At 42.9% G+C, this 16,082-nt stretch overlaps 1 protein-coding gene across 14 annotated transcripts in view; it reads right to left on the bottom strand.

Annotated features, from left to right (window-relative positions):
- Positions 1–16,082, bottom strand: part of LOC119652655 (tyrosine-protein phosphatase Lar) — a 994,202-nt gene that overhangs the window by 695,556 nt on the left and 282,564 nt on the right. For all 14 annotated transcript variants that reach the window (XM_038056909.1, XM_038056910.1, XM_038056920.1 and 11 more), the window contains one exon: positions 5,153–5,205. The gene's annotated coding sequence lies outside the window, so the exon portion shown is untranslated. The remainder of the gene's footprint in view (positions 1–5,152; positions 5,206–16,082) is intronic.

Here is a 16,082-nt window from a genome sequence, read left to right on the forward strand (position 1 = left end):
GCCCAGCATCTCCTCGTTCACTAGGAAAGAGAGTATCATTGAGTGGCTTGGCTACTGGTCCGAGAAGAGTTTCTTTGCAAATTTTAGGGATGGTTTTGACTTCAGGAGTGCAGATGTGGATAGGAGTGACACTTTTTCGCGAATCTGCACCAAACTATCGTGAACATGGGATGATATTCTCGTTGAGCACATGGGACTCTGTCTTTGGCGTCATAAGATGATCGCGCGTGTACCCGATCATTCTGCCTCTTGTACTTTTGTTCAATCGTAAAAATTTTTTGTCTGTAAAGAAGATTTTTTAACCAACTTCCGCCGTAGACGCGGAACAGTTTTTTGATCTTTCGACTCTGAAACGCTTCAATCGCTGAGTGAGGAGGTACCCAGTCTATCGTTTAAGCTTTTAGTTTCAGCTCTTCGTCCAGAATGCAAGAAACGATTCGTGGCGCATCTCAGAGGCTATGATTTTCTTCAACCACCTTTTCTGGACGAGTCGACCGGCTTCAGGCTGATCGACAACATCGTCTGTTTTTTCGTAGCGTTAACCTAAAAAATCAGTCGTTTATCCACTTTAAACGGTTGAAAAAACGAGCGTATCTTGCCTGCCTTCAAAAAACTAACAATAGATACGCGAAGGTGATACGCATTCTACTTCACCGTATCAATTGCTACTATGCGGGGCCGGCGAGCGTTAGGTATGTATATTCTTAACACTGTTACCACTCTCCATATGGCATAATTTCTCATTAAAAGAATGCGCCCTGGTAGTGCCAAATGCGTCTCAATAATGCATACCTAACCCTTCCCTGCCAAGAAGGTCCACAAGGAGGACAACGAAATGCTGGAAACTATAGCAGACTCTAATTTCCCCACGTATAACATTACAAAGTGCTGATTAATGAGTGTCATAAACGGTCATAAATTCTCAAGAAATTATTAATAGACTGTAAAATATACCCCCACTATCAGAAGACGATTGTCTAGTATCCTACGACGTCAAGGCTCTGTTTCCGAACACACCCCTGAAAGAAGCCCTGGCAAAATTCGAAGAATGGCTCCTACAGTTTGACAATTCTATTGAATGGAAGAAGAAAACTAGGCAGTACACAAAATTGACGTATGAGCGAAAATTATTTTACTTTCAGAGCAAGATTTTTTAAGACCACTTCGGGAGTAGCTAACTATCCCCACTAATGACCGAGATCTTCATGTCATCAATAAAGCAAAATATGGAGCAAAAAGAAGTCTTACCGAAATCGTGGCGGACTAACCCTAGCACTTCGTTCCACAATTACCAGCAAAAAACAAACACCGCCTTAGGATGATAGAATCCTTGACAAAAAAGAAAGTTCAAAAAATGGAAAGACAGAATTTAACTAAATTATACTCGCAACTCGCAACAAATACCAAACGAGCGAATAAGTATACCTTACTCCCCTGCGGCACAAAAATTTGATATCTTTTCACTGGATCTACCAGGTCAACTCAAAACAAACCTGTCTTATAAGAAGGACCCTAAATATCGGAAATGAGCGGAATATATAAGGTATCTTGTCCTGAATGTCCAAAAGTTTACGTCGGAGAAACAAAAAGATTGGTGACCACAAGCTTCACAGAACTCCTTAATGAGGCAGAAACAGCGAGAAGATATAATAGAAAGGCTTCCAAATCTGTGGTGGCCAAACATATGGTAGAGGAAGGGCAACAGACAGATATTAACAGTGTAAAAGTGCTTAAGCATGTACAAAAATGCATTTTGTTAGATGCGTACAAAAGCCTGTGGATTAGTAGGCAACCTTAAAATACTCGATTAAATTCCGATTTAGATAACTGCGACGTAACTGTCATTCATATGAGCTCACTTTATTGTGGTACTGATATGTGATGATGACATCATAAACGTCTTATAATGCAATAAATTCAAACAAAATAGAAAATTTCGATTTTTTATAGCTGCTAAAATAGTTGGATGTACACCAAACTTTTCAGAATTATCGCTTATATTATCACTTATACTCATGCCAAATTTTACACTTCTAGGATGAACTTCAGAGCCGGGGAAGTTCCGGATAAATTTCTAAAATATGATAATACGCCATTATTAACACCATTTGACCAGATATCGGAATGGGATGTATTTTGGGGCCAAGATTTTGCACAGACGCATCCCTGCGATTTTTTCAAATTTTTCAATTAGCTAGTTTTGAAAAATACTATTTGAGTCTTTGAACTTGATATCCCACCTGACCATATTCTGAGAAAAAGAGCCTTACACCCCTTCACTTTGTACACTTCAATTCCACACGTATCATTATACACAAATTCAAGTATCTTAGGCGATGTGTGGGTCGGCACCGGATCCTAAAAAATACCACAAACAGGGAAATTCGCGCGAACCCGCCGAAATTTTATCCCGCAAACTAAACTTGAAAAATAAAAAAAAAATAACTGCTCGATCACGAGCGTGGAGCCGTAACACTTCGTACCCGGATGCCGTGAATGAAAAGGAAGATCCACGACGGATCACATACTCAATCGATGTTTTTACCTGCCTCAGAGGTGCGATTAGGCGCGGCCTTTGAGGTTCCCTTCCTGCCTTGGCATCCGCAAACCGTTCTATTGGAGCATGCCCCTTTGAGGGAGAGTTTTGCGGGGTCAAAGAGGAGGGAAAAGGGTAATCTTCAAAACACAAAAAATTTAGCTGAAATTCATGTACTTAGTATAACACATAAAACGAAAAAAAAAGATAATGAAAGTAATACAAATAAAAAGCCGTGATATTCGGATGGAGTTTGGATTAGACAAGTGTCGAATACATCACCAGGCATAATTCTGTATGTACGGTGATCCATCAAAACCTTGCCTACAAGCATGGACTGATTACGGGAACATGTCCGGTTTACCGATATGAGCCACCAAAGTACTTGACAGTTCTGCTTACAGCATGTATTGGGACCGGCAAGTTTTGACTGATCGTCATATTCCATACAGCAAGCTTGACGTACTGCTAGTTGACAAGACAGGTCGCTCCGCGTATATTATTGATGTTGCTATATCCCATAACAGCAACATTAAACGGAAATACGTGGAGAAGAAGATGAACTATGAACCAGTGACTCGGAAAATCAAAGAAATTTGGCTTCTCGAACGGGTGGTTGTATTGTAATATTGTCAACTACAGGTATTGTACCAAAATCCCTCACGGATACCCTTGATGTCCTGAGACTCTCACACAGTCTAGTTCAAACCATGCAGAAATATACTATTCTGCGTACGTGCTCGATGTTGCGGGGAGTTCTCGACGGATTCTCCCAATGACTTACCACCGGCCACCACCACCAGCGCCCTTTTAATTTTTAAGTAGGTAGGATCGTCCGAACCTAAGTATTAAGTAAAATGCGGCATTTGCCAAGATTGTGACAACTCGGAAATAAAAATAATACGAACTTAAAATCGGAATAATAGAAATGAGGTGAGAAAATAAAGAATTAATTATACTAAAAAATAAATCGTATGAACCGAGAAAAATAATTAATAAAAAAAAATATCAAAATAATAAAAAGAAAATCATAAATAAAATAAAATAAATCAAAATAATAATGATGAAACCAAAAATAAATACAGAAAAAATCGTGCACCGTGCCTTGATGCTGTCCTTCTTCTCCAACTCCTGAAGACGACGTGTCGCTTGGAAAGCAACACACCGAAGCTTTGGTCGGCGAAAAGATACGATAACAAGCATTTAGATATTCGCATTAAGAAATAGCTTCGTTGCGTTTATGATTTTTTGATTCGTTGATTATTTCTTGTTAGCAATGTTTTTCTTTCTTTTCCTTCTTACACGATATGATACGACGTAGAAACGAACAAATAACAACATTCAAATCAGGAATTTCTACTTCTGTTCCTCAAGAAAAATCTTAAGACTCCATTCGATTTAGATTAAATATAGGTCGTTGCTTACCTCATTTGTGTACGCAAAAGTCTTGTTCAAAAGAAACGTTCTATATTTAATATTAGTAGTGGCACGATTGGCAGTATGTAATCTTTCCTGTTGTACTCCGAAAAGAAAGTTACTCACGACCTTGGGGTCCTTCCTGAATATCATCATAGACTCTAAAGAGTCCCAATTAGTTCACTATTTATGCGCACTTCGGTACAACACCCTCACGAACCGTTCGTCAACAATCTTTTGCGAATTACATACGTGGCACCGAATGAGTTCAACCGACACAAACAAAGTCTTGGCATACTACTTCCTTTCAGGCGAATAATTGTGAAAATGAAATTATTTCGACTTCAAATCACTTAAAATTTTCCAACATTCGTCACAATTTTGAAGGAAAAATTTAACGATCTCCTTACTTGAAAGACAAAAACGATCTCTCGGATTGTTCCAACTGATAACCTCAGCAGGTCTCGATCTTGCTAATTCTCATTTCAACCGACCCCGACCTTGATTCGGCGGCGCCACCCAAACCGGAATTACATCAACAAATTGCATTACAAGCGGCATTCACCCTAACAAAGGCCAAACACTGCCTGCTTTCAATAATAGTTGGGTAAGTTTAGAGGGTCTAGGGGAAAGTGACCAATTGCGAGGTTTAATTGAAAAAGAAAAAAATTAATTATGTTAAATGTAAGATCTTGAATATAAATAAATGTCAGGATGTGAATTATGAAATTGAGAGTGGTAATTAGGAAAGCTAGGGAGTGTTAAAGCGAGAGAAAAGAGGGAATATTACATATTATTGAATGCATTCGTTTGTCAGATTGATCTAGAAAAATGCGAATGAAATACCGCCTCTGCTACAAAGCCCTAGACACTACACATTTGTATTCTTCTTGTTTGTAAATGGCCTCCCTCCCTTATTTACTTGTTTTTGTCTTTGGCAGGCAATCGATTTGAAATAATATTCTATCCCCCCTCCTTAAACGTAACACAAAATGATATCGCGTGTTTATCATATTTTCACAAAATTTCATGAGAAATTGCTTCAGCTCTAAAATAAAAGACGTTCCATCATCAACAAGATGCAACCTAAAGACTCCCTCCATCCAAAGCAACTACTCTCTACTGTTGTATTCGGGAATTTAACTTCGCGTCACTTCATTGTTCATTGTTCAAACGTACAATCTAAAGAATTCAACTTACGTTTTGATGAAATAAATCTTGATTTGCTTCAGTATTTCAATTTTAATTTCGACCTGAAAAAAGACAAAAATTATCTTGTCAGTCAATGAAAATAACTTGAAATGTAGAATTTGCTATAAATATTTTGTGAAAAGTTGCGCGAAATGTTTACACAAAATATCTTCTTTAATCACTTCTGCTCAATTGAATTTCTAAGTTGATAACTTATTATAAAACTATCAACATCACAAGTACAACCGACTCCCTAAAAATTCCATTTTATTTGTCATTCATTCATTCATCATCTTGCTATCACTTAACATTTCTTCTTTATTCATCATTTTTTCATCTCTTCGATTTGCTTCTTGTTTTTTCATTCAACGAATTATACATAACTTACTTATGGCTTGTTTTAAATTACCACTATTTCTCAATCTATTAGACGACCCAATTCAACTTTCAAGCCCCCTCCTACCCTTCCAATGCTTAAGTGATCACTTCCGCATCTTCAACTTAAGACGAATGCCCAATGTAGCGACGACTGAATTATATTCTCAAGTGAAACCCTGTCAAACCAGTTCCCCACATAGTTGAACTAAATGAAACCAGCAGGACCTACTCGCATATAATTAGATAATTTATTCATGAGCTCATTAAGCAAGTAGAAACGATTTAACGGTCAGGAAAAAAGCTGCCGCGATTATAATTCAGCCGAGAAAGTGATGGAAAATAACAAAATTAAATGCAGAAAATAGTCCTGCGAATCGATGGGATGCAATCCTTTCCAATTCTGTTGACCGACATAATTGTCAAGTTGTTTCCATTTTAGAAGATTTCCTTTTCAACAGACATGATAATTGGGAAGTCATGGGCGGAGTTCAAAAGTATTTGAGCCTTTTGAATGAACAACCTTTCGCTCTTTTTTTTTGGGTAGGGTTGGTGAATGCATTTACGCACACAGTGTTGGACTCCCGATTCGGCACGCCGTCGGACTACCAACTAAACACCTCCCCATCGACAGAGAGCTAGCCTGGAACCGTTTGTCACATTACTTCGGGCTAGTCCCCGAACTCTCCCGCTTTGCGGAGCCTTCAAATCAAGGAATTCCTTTCATCAACGGGAGGAGAGAGGAGGAAGGGAACTGTCAATTCAAGAAAACCCCTGCCATCCAGCTCCTCCACCGGTCGAGTTCTATCTTCTTAGCAACGAGAAGGGCCCGAACGTAATGGGCAACACGGTTCCACCTGTCAACAGTCCTCAGCATCTCTTCGACAATGTTGTCTGGAGAGAGATCCGCTGTGTTTAAATAGGGCTACTGACGAACCCCATCCCACCTTCCACAAGAAAAAAAAGTGTGGTGGGCATCGTCCACAACTCCATTGCAAACCACACAATCCGGAGAACGCGCCTTTCCAATCTTGTGCAGATAAGACTGAAAACTTCCATGCCCACTTAAAAATTGGGTAAGGAAATAGTCAGTCTCACCATGCTTCCGATTCATTCACGCACCTAAGTTGCCGACGAGCCGCGCAGTCTATCTGCCTCTACTTTCATTTTGCCACGCCCTTGCGCTTGTATATGGCCTGACGCTCCCTAGCAAGAAGGGCAACGGGGATCACTCCCGCGATCACCATCACGGCCGGTTCAGAGACAGTGCGATACGCAGACGCCACCCGTAAAGCTCCCCGTCTCTGTACTTGCGCGAGGCGTTTACGATATACCTCCTTGTTAAGAGCGCCCGCCCATACCTCTGCGCCGTAGAACAGGACAGACTGCGTTGAACTCATTAGGAGACGTCGCCTACTAGACGTAGGACCCCCAATGTTTGCCATTAGCCTACTTAACGCCGAAACTCCAACCGCAGCCTTGTTCGCTGCTGGTTTGATTTTCTCAGAAAAGCTCAGCTTTGAGTCAAGAGTCAACCCGAGGTACTTTACCGCTGATTTTGACTCGCCCATTAACGAGAATACGACACATGTTTTAATTCTATTTTTTCTTTACAGATCAATTTTCCTGTTTACTACTTTTGCTGGAGCATGCAGGTTCTGTCAAAGTCAAGCAGCAGGATATGCAGCGAAGTCAACGTCGCGGGAGTAACCTAAATAAAATTTTAAAAACCGACTTTTATCAGTAACATTTGTATGCTGCTTCTTCTGTATTGAATCTATTATCAATAAAATATAATATTTATAACAAAAAATCAAAAAGCTGGTTTCGTTTCATGCTTTTTTCAAGCTTAAGTAAGATTCCGGAAATGTGTCAACTTTGACAGTATAAGCAATATAACTTCAATTCATACAATTTCAGCTCAACACAATCATCCCTGGTCTTCGTAGCTGCTGTCTACTGTCCCGACGAATCCTTTGATACCCATGACATCCGTTCGATCCTATACTACTGTGCCGCTCAACCGAGAGCAAACAAATCCTGGTACGTAATTATAGGGGGAGACCTCAACGCCAGGCACCCGTCATGGTTCGATGTATGGTCGGACCAGAATGGGGAAAAGCTCCACCGTTTCCTAACCACCTCTAATCCCAATATTAACCTTTCCCACTTGAGCCCTGCCCTCCCTTCATTTAATAAAGGGTACTACCATTCCTACCTTGACCACTTCCTAATCAGCAGCAATCTCACCATCAAACCCAATCCCAATACCTATCCCTTCTTAGAAACAGCACCCGGTATCAGTGACCATGATGCCGTGGTCTTAGAAGTTTCACTCCCCGACAGAGCCACCAGGCCCTCACCCACTTTAGTCCCTGACTTGCAGAAGGCGAACTGGAAACTCATCAACCGAACCCTTAAATCCAGACTTGAACCCCTGCTCCTCCCTACCAACGAAACAGTTTCCAACGACACCATAGATTGAACAGTTCACCAGTACACTGAAGCAATTCAGCAAGTATGTGACGAACTGATACCTTCTAGGTCCCTCAACTACCGTAACCTCATTTCTCTCCCAGACGATATCCTCGCGGATATCAAATATAAGCGTACCCTAAGGCGGAGGCTATTTAGGAATAGATACTCTCCGCAATCCTCTCCCCTCCGTGACGAAATCCTTTCCCTTGACAGGTCAATCCGCGACAGATTTTAACACTCTATACCAACCACCTCCAAAAACGCCTCTCCAACATCGAGCTGAACCCTGATACCTTCAGGGAACTCAAAAAAAATTGTCCTCGTCTGGGCAAGCCCTCCCAGCAAACCACCATCCTCCCACAGAATATTCCAACTCCCGAAAAGGTGAACATCCTAGCCGACCACTTCCTTCAAGCGCACCATTGCACCCTCCACATTCGCGATCAACACTTCGAAAGTGTTGTGAGCGAATCCATAGATAAGCTACAATCCACACCAACTTTCTACCAACCCAGTCCCAACCTAAACCTATTCACTCAACCCCTTATCCATCCCGATGAACATGATAATGTTTCTCCCATCCACTTTGTCAGCCCAAGTTCAGTGGAAGCTGCAATTGCAGCCTCCAAGAACAAAAAATCAGTGGGTCTCGACAAAATCCCGTCCATAGTTTTAAAAAAGTGCGCCCCCAACATTTCCACCACACTCTCCTCGATCATAAACCACTGTATCCTCAACGCTCACTTCCCCACAGAATGGAAAAATGCACGCATAGTTCCCGTCCCAAAAAAGAACCTTAATCCACTCAATCCCGATAGCTACAGGCCTATCTCTATCCTTTCTTCCTCCACCAAAATCTTCGAGTGGATTATCAAATCCCTCATAGACGAGCATTGCACCTCCAACAACACCCTACCAGAGTTCCAATTCGCCAACCGAACTAAACACTCGGTTGAGCACGCGCTACTTGTCCTCAAGACTGATATCCTCCTAGGTATCACTCGAAGGACACCCACCATAGCCTGTCTCCTTGATCTAAGGAAAGCTTTCGACTCCGTATGGCAATACGGACTCACGTACAAGCTTTCCGAAATCCTCAATTTTCATCCGCACCTCTGTAAGCTAATACTTAGCTTTCTAGATGGGCGGAAATCCTCAGTGAGCATCCAGCAGCACCTTTCCGCACCCTATACTTGCCCAGCCGGCATTCCACAGGGTTCAGTACTGTCTGCAACCCTTTTCTCGCTGTTCACCGCAGACATCCCCAAACCACCTCCACACCCGTGTCCCATCCAGATCCTCCAATACGCGAATTACCTAATCATCTACACAGCCACCAAAGACATCTCCCGTGGTGAAGCGCGTCTGAATGCCTATTTGGACGAACTTTACCACTATTTCACCCGTTGGAAACTTTCCCTGAATCCCGACAAGTGTGAGACCATCGTCTTCCATGGAGACATGAAAATGACTCCGAAGATGTGGAGTGACACCAGATCATTATCACTTTCAATCCACGACCAGCCCTTTCCCACTGTTAAAGAAGTGACAATGACCTCCCGCCTCTCCCACGTACCTCATATCACGAAGGCACTAGGCCGTGCAACTGGTGCACTCCGGTCCCTGTATCCTATCCTTAAATACAACGTCCCGACTCCAAGAAAAGTTAAGCTGTTTTGCTATAAACAGCTTATCCGCCCACTCCTCATCTTCGGCTTCATTTTCTGGTCCGATTGCTTCCCAGCCCAAATGGAGCGACTCCGCCTCAGAGAGCGCAGAATCTTTCGCCACTGCGCCAATATCTTTAAGAACGAGGACCGCTCCTAGTACATTTCCAATCAGATCCTCTATGAGTCCTGCCAAACCCCACGCATCGACGCCTTCCTTGCCCGTCTTGCCCTCAACTTCCTGGTCAAGTGCCAATTCCACCCCAATCCTCTCGTCGCCAATTCCATGCAGATCGAGATCGTTGAAGATAACCTTCTCCGGACTCATCTGTTCCCCCAGATTCTCTTATCCCTCCAGTCCCAGAACCGTCTGTTCGATTCCCTAGGTAGAGTAGTCTTCTACACAGGCAATTTCTCCGACTCCCAATTTTTTAAACCTTCCCATCATTAGCACCCCTCCTAGCTTTTAATTCCCATCCCTCTCCCGCACGCATCCCATCCTACTCCAGTCCTTTTCCCTCCTAGTCCCATCCCGTTTTTATATATGCTCAACGAGTGGAGGTTTTTTCCGATTTTCCTCCAAAATAAAATATCAATGTATTTTCACATAACCTTGTTAATAATAAGTTAGTTTAAGCTTTATATCATACCTTAGATTAAGTTTAACTGTTGAGGTAGTCCCTAAGTTAGCTATAAGTTTATATTCACCTATGATAGAAAATAAAAAATTGTTGTTTTGCGGATTTCAGCTCAAAAATAGCTTTAGCACGGTCATTGCCGTATTTTTTAAAAATATATGCTTTACGAAGCGGTCTGAATGGCTTTTCATTATCCAGAACACTAATCCAAAGGAGCCGAATTATTAGGATACTGGTATGCCCACTCGTCTTTTAATTTACGAAAACTACTTTTAACAAGTTTGAAGACTTCCTAGTAGAGTTCGGAAATAAGCTCCTATCTTCGTCTTGCAATATGTGTGAATACTCAAAATCTTCAGATTTTAAAGTGATTCGTAAAACGATGCGTATCGAAATACACCCACTATAATATGGCGTGGCGAAAAAACTTCCACTTAAAGCGAATTTACGAAATTTTTCTCCGCCGACACACGACTCTGGCATATCAGGTAGAACACATCCTTCTCTCCCTCGAAATTTCCGATCAAAAGCAATCAATCAATATAATTCGACCCTCCGATTGGTGCAAATATCCTCTTTCATCTAGATTATCCCTAACAAGTTATTTTAAGAGCCACTTTCTGACTTCTGTCGAAACTCAATTTAGAGATGATAGTGGAAGTCATAAAACAGGTAATATGAGATCTTATAAATTTTTATTATTTCTGTTGGCTTCAAATAAACCCACACGAACCCATCGACCTGTCTATCCTGCTTGTTCGGTCGCTACCTTACCAGCTTGCGCGCCTGACAGTCACTAATATATAGTCTTCCGATGGAAGTACGAAATAATGTTTCCTCAATCATATTACAAACCAAAATCCTTGAAAAATTCTTTCTCACCACCGCCCAACCGCCCTTGCGTTACACCATCCTGACTTTTGCCTTACATTCTGCTTCCCTCCATTCTGCCAGCAAACTGCTATTTTCAAGACTCTATCCTCCTGATAAAGATACAACAGTAACGGCCAAATTTGCGGATAATGTAATTTATTTCGCATTTTACGGAACATAAAAGCATATATATCATATGACCACCACAAGAAAATTTATAGATAATTTGATCTAACCAGACACACAAAGTCGTAAAAAGCTTGAGATAGGTACGGCATTTTCCGGGATGCTTGAGATGTTGCAAAGGAACTTTGCAGGTGTAGCAGCTAAGCTACTCGAAACATCAAGTTATTATCCGTGTTCAAAGGAAAAGATATTCTTTAAATATTCATTGAGACAGTGAAGAAGAAACCGAAAAGAATCTAAATCGAAAACCCGCAACAGAAAATCAACATAATTACGGGTGTTTTCGCTTCCCGCGGTTACGCAAGGACGACAACGGAGGAGCAACTTAAAACGAAAAGCGTCCAATCCAACCAGTCAACATAAATAATAATGGAAAAGTCACCTGTCTTGCATCGAATAGGCCTTATATATTGAATTTAAAATTTAGGATATCATTTTAGCATTATGGAACATTTCAATTCGTTCACGTCTTTGTGGTTAAGGACGCCTGGGAATACCGAAAACGAACGATGTAAATTGCAAGAGACAAGCAAGGGAAAACCAATGTTTTGCACTGAATGCCAAGCAACTTCATTTTCATCAGAAAATGAACGACCTTTGAACATTCCCTAAAGCATTCATCTTTTTATTTCTACGTTAAATAAGCAAAGCAAGGACATGTTTCATGTAATTGAAATATAACAATGTACGGGACTCTCAGCAGGTTTGGAAGAAATAAGCCACAAATCGACCTCCGGTTTGGGTGACACAACATTAGAAACTATCGACAACGAAGGACCATCTATCCGCTTAGTAATAATCCTAAAATGGTGTTCGAATTTCTAAGGGGTGGTGATCCCTTTCACGCTATCCCCTCCAGTCTCACGAAAAATCAACTCCACGGTTGGGAAGCCACTCATTACTTAGTCTATCTAGTAATTACTCAATTATGTATACTTAAATTAAGTGTGGAGTATTTGAAATTTTGCGCGTTTCATCCAAGTGGAAGTAACTAATGTCAAGAAATTAATATTGACAACCATTGTAGCACCTACTGCCTAACAACAACCAGGCTTGCCTCAAAAGGAAGACATACCCATTAGACACATCAATTATTAACGCCAAGTAATACATCCTATGCTCATTAGGATATCAGGAATTTTCCATTGAATTAGTGACGGAATACAATATTTATGCGCACATTCTCAAAATATTTCTGTAATATGTCGACGCTGCAAACAAATATAGAGTCAAACGATACAATTTGTGTATTTCGTGTCACATGTATATCCGGACGTAACACAAAATGTAGATATTACGTATTAACAAGCAAACATGGGAGAGTGTAGTGGTGGGAAATGAAGATGGATACGTTTTGTGTATTCCATTAACTCCGCGTTAATTATTAATTTTAGTGTTGAAATCAAATTGATATTGTTTTGATGTTTTTAACGGAAGGATAAGGGCCTATTTTTGGGCTGGATGAAATAGGCGCAAATGGGGAGATTAATGCAGAATTTTTACCTCATCTTCTCTTACAGTAGAATTTCGTGCACTGAATTATTGAACCAAACCAAAAACTACCAAAATTCATTTGTGTATGATACACTTTCAAGAGCACACTCTCACGAGAATACTCTATTTTTTTTTTTTTTTTTGAGGAGGTGGAAATCTTCAAAAGACTCTGGCCTGGGCACGCCAGAGTGTGGGATTTTTACCCACTAAAACCACCCCCGACTTCCCCCCTACCCCGTGGGACCACCTTTAGGTATTACATCACGGGGCGGAGTTAGCTTACTTTAGCTAGGTCTCCTTCCGTCTACCCGCGGGGTTCGTAACCGCGTCTTCGTCACTTCTTCTGTTTTTCACAGTTTTTCCTGGATTACAGCGATCATGGAATTGATCGCATCCCAGTCTTCCTGACAGGCTACCATTCTTCGGAAAAAATTTCCGGTGATAGCACTTCACCTAGAGCTTCCTCCAGGTTCCTCCTTTCTTCCACGAACCTAGGACACTGGAAGAAAACGCGCGCCGGGTCCTCTGGGACCCCGCAGTTTGGATAATTAGGCGAGGTGTCCAATTTAAACCTGTACAGGTATTGACGGTATCCTCCATGGCCGGTGAGAAACTGGGTGAGATTATAATTGATCTCACCATGCTTTCTCTCCAGCCACTCCCCGATGGAAGGAGTCAACCTGTAAGTCCAACGACCCTTTTCTGACTGGTCCCATCGCTGTTGCCACCTGCTTATGGATCTCTCCCTTTCGGCTTTTTTCACCTGAGATAAGGGAGAGATGGACCTGGTGTTATAAATGTTCATCATTTCGGTTGCCAGGATGTCAATCGGCATCATTCCCGAGATGACGAACGCTGCATCGTCTGAGACGGTCCTGAAGGCAGAACACACCCTTAGGGATGTTCTTCTGTAGACCGCACTCAGTTTATGTGTATTGCCTAAAACCTGCAGTGCTTTTCCCCAAACTGGGACTGCATACAGCATGATAGAGCTCACCACCCTGGCTATGAGTAGCCTGCAAGTATGCCGCGGGCCTCCTACGTTCGGCATCATCCTTGCCAGAGAAATACTCGTGGTGGATGCTCGTTTACAAGTATGCTCTATGTGCTGCTTAAAATTAAGTCCTCCGTCTATCATCACCCCCAAGTATTTGATGGCCGGCTTGGAAGTGATGATACGATTCCCGATTCTAATGCAGGCGTAATTTCTTTTGCGGCGCTTAGTGATGAGGACCGCTTCCGTCTTTTCCTCCGCGAGTGCCAGTCCAACACTCTCTAACCAAGCCTTAATAGCACTGATTGCTTCGCTTGAGTACAACTCACCATCCTCGAGATGCTTTGCAACCACAACCAGTGCTATATCATCGGCGTAACCCACCACTGTGGCTTCCTCCGGAAGGCGAAGATTAAGTACATCGTTGTACATGATATTCCACAGTAGTGGGCCCAATACGGAGCCCTGCGGGACACCCGCGGAAACGACGTACTCCTGCGGTCCGTCATCAGTGTCGTACCAGAGCCTCCTTTCAGTTAAATAACTATCGACAATTGCGGCGAGGTAGGCGGGAATACCAACCTTCGCTAGGGATTTCCGGATTAGATTCCAATTGGCCGAATTGAATGCATTTTTCACGTCCAGGGTTACTACCACGCAATATTTGCTGGTACTACCCTTTCCGTGGATTGCATCTTCGGCCAAGCCAGTAACCAATTTGATGGCATCAATGGTTGATCTGGCTTTACGGAATCCATACTGCCGATCTGAAAGGCCGCCTTGGCTCTCAAGTACTGGGAGTAATCTATTATAGATTACTCGCTCTAGCATTTTCCCCACCGTGTCCAAAAGACATATGGGTCGGTATGAGGATGGGTCACCTGGTGGTTCACCAGGCTTAGACAGAAGCACCAACTTCTGCCGCTTCCATACCGCTGGAAATATTCCCTCGGACATGCACGCTTCGAACAACTCAGCAAACATGTCCGGCCTGGATTTCACGGCAAGCTTAAGGGCCTTATTCGGTACTCCGTCCAGACCCGGTGCTTTATTGTCCCCTATTCTGCCACAGATCTCCAGGAGCTCGTCTCTGGTGACTGGCGGGATTGCCGTCACATTCAGAGGTGGTTGGAATGAGTCGGTGTTCTCCTCTTGCTGGGGGAATAACCCCTGGATGATTTTCAACAAGAGGGTGGGGCACGTGATCTGCGGAGACGAACGGCCTCTAAATCGTCCCATCACGATTCTATAAGCTCTCCCCCACGGATTTACGTCCACTTCTGAGCAGAGCTCCCTAAAGCATTTCCTCTTGCTTCGCTGGATGGCGAGCTTGAGGGTTTTGCGGGCTGCCTTGTAGGCGCACTCTTTCTGCCCTTGATCGACTCTACCTACGGCCCTCTGAGCCGCTCTTCTCGCTCGGTGGCAGGCTGATCGAAGGCCGGTCAGTTCATCATTCCACCAGTAGTTTGGTCTTCTACGGGGGAATGCGCACCTCCTAGGCATGGACGCGTCACATGCTTTGGTGATGCATTGAGCCAGATGGACAGCTCTTTCCGTAGTGGCGCCTGCTATATCAGGTTGATTCAACCACACCTCTAAGAAGCTCTGCTCATCCAAAGATTTTGCAGACCAGCCTGAAATCTTTTTCGGTTTTGGGCATGATAGCTCTTTGCCCTGAAGTTCGACACATGTCTCAAAGAAAACTGCCTGGTGATCGCTGTGGGTGTAGCGTTCGCTGACGCACCAGGACATACCACGCGCTAGCGAAGGGCTGACAAAGGTGAGGTCTACAACCGAGCCTGATCCCCCTTTCTGGAAGGTGTTTACAGCACCTTCGTTAGCCAAAACTAAGTCCATCTGCGCAAAAGCTTCTAATAAACTGCGCCCCCTAGCATTTGATTCCCTACTACCCCACTCTAGGGCCCAAGCATTGAAATCACCAGCAATCACCTTTGGACTTCGTCCTTCGCGTCGAGAACAAGATTATCAAGCATTTGCTCGAATTCAGACAGTGTCAAACTTGGCGGGGCGTAGCAACTGTATACATATACACCACTTATTTTCGCCCACACGAAGCCACTGCCTGCCTGACTTGCAGTACATTGTATGGCCTGTCGACCGCAAGCCCATATCGCCGCTCCACCAGTCGAATCTTTGACCCATATGCCACCATGACGGTGTCTATACGGTTCGCTTATGATGGCGATTTCCATCTCAGATTCGAACGTGGCCTG

This window comes from Hermetia illucens, chromosome 3, assembly GCF_905115235.1.
Source record: "Hermetia illucens chromosome 3, iHerIll2.2.curated.20191125, whole genome shotgun sequence".
Taxonomy (NCBI): Eukaryota; Metazoa; Arthropoda; class Insecta; order Diptera; family Stratiomyidae; genus Hermetia; species Hermetia illucens.